Below are 5,157 nucleotides of genomic sequence, written 5' to 3' on the forward strand. Positions count from 1 at the left end.
AGGACTAGCCACCCACAGGGTAGGGGATCGAGATCTGATCGGATCCGCACCCAAGACACAGAGAGAGAGAGAGGCAACTGAACCCCCCTAGCAGTTCATCGCACCAACCAAGAACAGACCCTCGCGAGGCTGTTCTTCCCTTGTACTGTTCCTCATCAGCCCTAGAGGCAATCCACACACCACAAACTGGAGTAGGGTATTACACCACAATGGTGGCTTGAACCAGTATAAATCTTGTGTCCCTTGTGTTGTTCTTCTTGTAGTTTAGATCCTTACGAGGCAGTGAAACATGGGTAGGCTGGGGGTGTGATCTTCGTGTGCACCCAAGTTTTCGAACCTCAAGGGTCTACCGGAACCCGAAATCCAACAAGAACTAGCGCCCTTTTCTGACTCACGCTGTTGCTAAATTTCTGCATATAAGGTTTTCCCTAGTAGTGAGTGTAGCCCCCAAGGGCCGATGCAATAATGAGCAGGGACTTTGTAGATATGATCATGTAGACTTGAACAGCAACGTGTAGCCCCCAAGGGCCGGCTCAGCAAGACAATACTGAGCTGGGACTTTATATATACTTCATTGACAATAACATCATATGATGTCACCCCCACCATGGGGCTCGAACCCACGTCCATAAAGTTAAGAGCCTTGTGCTCTACCAACTAAGCAATATATCCTTCAGTATAATGGATTAAGGCTTGTGTACTTTGAATATTTGACAGGAGCAATTGGTAGCCCCCAAGGGCCGGCTCATTACGATGTGATGAGTCGGGTCTTCAATAAGGCAAGTAAAAATGACTTTGCATTAGCCCCCAAGTGTCATGGTGCATGCTTGCAGCGACATGGGACTTCCATATTTGATATAATTATGATTTGAATAATGTAGCCCCCAAGTGCTGGGTCGTAAGCCTGCAGCGACTCCGGACTATTCCTTCCATTGCAGAATAAATCATACCCATTGATAAAGAAATAATAGCTATTGCGCTGAAGCGACTTTGAAAACCTCAATCATAATACTCGTTATTGATAACCATAATAAAAATCCAGCCATGTTGGCTATTCAAGATTTGAATAATATAATTCGGTATGAAAACCTCAATCATTCAATATCATCATGAAAATCCAGCCAATTTTTGCTATTAAAGATTTGAATATCTTATAGGTTGACAAGTAAATCTGGAGTTTAAATACCCGGTGGCTCTTGGCCGATGGCGACTTAATGTGCATCCATTGTAATCCAGGATTATTGTAATCCGGCGGCTTATAGCCTTTAGCAATCAACAACTGATAACATCAATTTGAAATATCAATTTTGATGATGGGCTTGAACTTAATCATTTATGTAAGCCGTAGCTCTACATGTTCTGCACAAAGTTTAAACAACATACGCCCTGGCAAGTTTTCGTCAAAAGCCAGGGTGGGTAACAACCCAATATAGTCTTATGTAATTACTGAAAAGATTAAGAAAAGGCCATTCAAGCCTAAACATATTGGCGACTTAAATTCAAAAGCTAGTGCGGGTTATCAAACCTCGCATATTTATATAACCAGGGAAACATACCTGTAGAATTGACTTATACTGCCAGCTTACGTCGCCATAAGCAGTGAAGGTAACAATCCAATGATTTATAAGCGCATGATTTCAATGGCGCAATAGAAAATATTCTGGCGACTTAAAGTCCATAGCTAGGGCGGTTTACCAAACCCAAAATATTCATACCATTATTGAAAGACATACCTGTAGATTAATACCATGGTGATGCCTTGATAATTATAATCCAGAGCCAGTATCAACTCGGAGTCATGAAATATCATCATTTTGATTGCTCAAGGCAAAATATCCTGGCGACTTAAAGTCTGCTATCAGGGTGGGTTATCAAACCCAAAGATGCTCAATGACGAGTCATATAATCAAGGCTACATGGCCTGTGAAATTGGTTCCTACAGTCGGCTTACAACCCCGCATGCAGCAAGGGGTAATATCCCAAAACTTTGAGCACATCGCTCTAAGCCTATAATCATTATACCCTGGTGACTTAAAGTCCAAAACCAAGTCGGGTTAATAACACTCCGGATAAAGATATACATGAACCATAAGGCAACATGGCCCTAATTTGTTTTTCAACCATGTATTGACATGTCACAAGAGACAAAACTCCAAAAAATGTTCAAATGGAAGACAAATCAGAAACAAGGCTTTCATAGGCCGCCAAGCCTAAAACTCAAGTGCTTTTATGGGACGCACAACCGCTGAGTTAAACCTTAATTCAAAACCTTGTAAGCCGGACCTCACATGACCAATCGCCTTTTTAACATTGACAAGTTCAAGGTCTTTATAAGATTAACTGTCAAGAGTACAGCGAGTCATTCCAGGATTACCTAGGCAGAGTGGCAGGCTTACAAAGGTAGGATAACCCGGATTTTTTGGTGAGTACACCTAGGTGTCCAAGCCTAAAGGGTCACAGCTATGCTTAATGAGCCCCCAAGTAAAAGTTTATTCCAGGCATATAAGCCAGATTCAGGGATGTGTTCAATGAGGAGGAAGCCCACAAGTATGTTTTAATCATGGCGTATAAGCCGGATCAAGAGGGTAGTCATAGCTATGCTCAATGAGCAGGAAGCCCCAAAGTGATCATAATAAGATGAGCCCCATAAGGCAGGATACCCATGTTTGAACCATACATCATGGCAGCAAGATCTCTTTGGCAACCTTTAATTTTTTTGAGAACTCGAACTTGCAAGAGATGAATTCTTTTTGAACCAGAATTTCAAAACCGGATATTAAGACCTTCAAAGCTTTGTGGGAAAACAGATTTCCCATGAGCCGGATTTTAAATCGGAGTTATTCATTTTGAGCCGGAAATTTTCTGACGGCCTTTAAATTTTCATCAATATGGCAGTAGCCTCCGGGACTGGTTTATCTTTCCCTCCAATGACCCAAGGTTCTTGAATTTGCTGAAACTGGCAACATTTGCTGAGTCATGTCCATGTAGCCCCCGAGTCTCAAGATGACTCGACGAGTTGGCTTGAAATTCCCCATACTGGATCGTGATATACACCGACATATAGTTGAACAGCGGAACGCTGTAATATGTTAAAGCTTGGCGGGTTATAAATGATCCCGTATGAGCTGTGTCAATAACCCAACTAATGATTCATCCCAACTGGTTGTTGAAGTTTAAACAAACCACGGTGACGGCGACTTGTGCACCTGTCCCTTGAGCCATGCGATGCAGGCGAAAGCTGATAATATAATATGATTTGCTCCAGAATTGTTGGAATAGACCGGACCACAGGGCGAACAGTAAAGACGACCGCAACATTAGAGACAGCATAGACGCGAGTGAGTCGGCCACGGGTACGGACAGATGAGTCGAGCGTGGCATTGTTAGCCGGTGCGGACGGGCGAGTTAATCGCAGAGGCGGTGGTTTGCACATATATTCCTCGAGCATCATGGCATAGTCAGATGCTAGCGCATGATAATGGTGGCGCGAGCTATATATCCATGACACAACCATCGCTCTTGCAGTAAACAATTGTCCCGCATCAAAAAATATCACAAGCCAGAATACTTGTTCTTTTAAAGAATAAAAACATATCAACAAAAATTGTTTTGACAGAATTCACCTGATTTATTCAGATGACCGATGATCCATATGTAGCATCCGTGGATAACCTGACAATGTTGCGGTCCATCCAGTGTAAACATGAGAATAAACCCCTTGGTCTCTATCAAGTGCTCAAGGTGCCCAAGAACTTTGTTTGGTCCATCAAGGGTGAATTGTACCCAGCACAAATTGAATAATTTGACACCTCAGGTACCAGGTAAATGTCAACTTGCTTGCTTGATAGGGAAGCATGTATTGTGATAAATCCACCACTTCTTCCCATCAACTCCACTTATCTTCAAATTTTCTCTTCTAATACATGGCATGTACTACATCAGCTCCAGCATGAATCCCATTCCCTCTTAGTGCAAAGAGCATGTTTAAAACCTACTGCCTCGATGCCCTTGACAATATCCGAAATACTTGCCTGCCATGAGAAACTCCTAAGAGGCTGCCATCACTAAGATTGATATTTTGGACATGTCTATTAAGCAGTGCTTCCGCTAAATGATCTTCAACAAATCCACGGAAAACATGATGTACCACAACAATGTTTTTCACTCTGTTTTTCAAGTGTAAGCACAATCTGCTGGGTGATATTATTGAAACCAGTGCAAAAATCCGCCGCATGTTACACTTCCAACCTTTACTCATTGATGGTTCAAAATGTATTTACGTACAAGGTCCTGCCTGATTCACCCATTCTTAATTCAACCCAGCTGTAGTCAGGGTCAGTTCAGCTCTAGTAGACATTGGTGAAGGCAAACTTGATAACCTGCAAAAGTATTCTGTCATCGTCATTAACACAGCCATTCCACGACTCTTTCAAAGAACCATCAACATTATTCAGCACTCCGACAGCAAAGCGGCAAACCAGTGAGGCGGCCACAGCGAAGATGGGTCAACAAAACGGTGACTCATGGCAGCATGGCGGCTCGGAAGAAAAGCGGCGTCTCAGCAGCCGGCAGGTCAAGGCCAGGGCAACGGAGGCCAGAGCGGTTTCGACAGCAAAGCACGGTAGAGGTGGGATGACTTGTAGCAATCGAAGCAAGACCACGGGTGGTTGGTTCGCAAGCGCGATGACGCTGTGAAAGCAAGTAGTGGAAGCGGGTCGACGACGCACCAGGAGAATGGCGAGACGAACGAGACCCAGCAGCAGAGGTGACCCGTCGAGGAGGGTGATGGCTCAAGGTGGGAGCAGTCGCGGGTTACTGCTACGGTGAGGGCAGCGGACGCGGCTCAGTCTGCGCGGGGTCGATGCCGACGAGGAAAAAATCTGAAGCGGAAGGACTCGGGCGGCTCGACGGCCGCATGGGAGACCGGCCGCAGAGACAGTGGCGGAGCGCCGGAGGTCGATCCCAGTCAGGTAGCTCGGAGATGACTTGATGCGGAGGTGGCTTAGTAATACCGGTGAGGGGAGATTGCAACGGCGGCCAAGGCGCGGCTCACAGCGGAGGACCAACAAGGTGAGCCAGCGACGTTAGTTTTGGAAGGATCCATCTTGGCGTCTTTCAGGTCATGGCCCTTTGGCGGTCTCAGGTGCGGTTGCAGCC

The 5,157-nt window shown here is 45.0% G+C and overlaps 1 pseudogene; it reads right to left on the reverse strand.

Annotated features, from left to right (window-relative positions):
• Positions 1-3,916: 3,916 nt before the first annotated feature.
• Positions 3,917-4,917, reverse strand: LOC123067520 (ATP-dependent 6-phosphofructokinase 5, chloroplastic-like; annotated as a pseudogene).
• Positions 4,918-5,157: the final 240 nt, after the last annotated feature.

This window comes from Triticum aestivum, chromosome 3B, assembly GCF_018294505.1.
Source record: "Triticum aestivum cultivar Chinese Spring chromosome 3B, IWGSC CS RefSeq v2.1, whole genome shotgun sequence".
Taxonomy (NCBI): Eukaryota; Viridiplantae; Streptophyta; class Magnoliopsida; order Poales; family Poaceae; genus Triticum; species Triticum aestivum.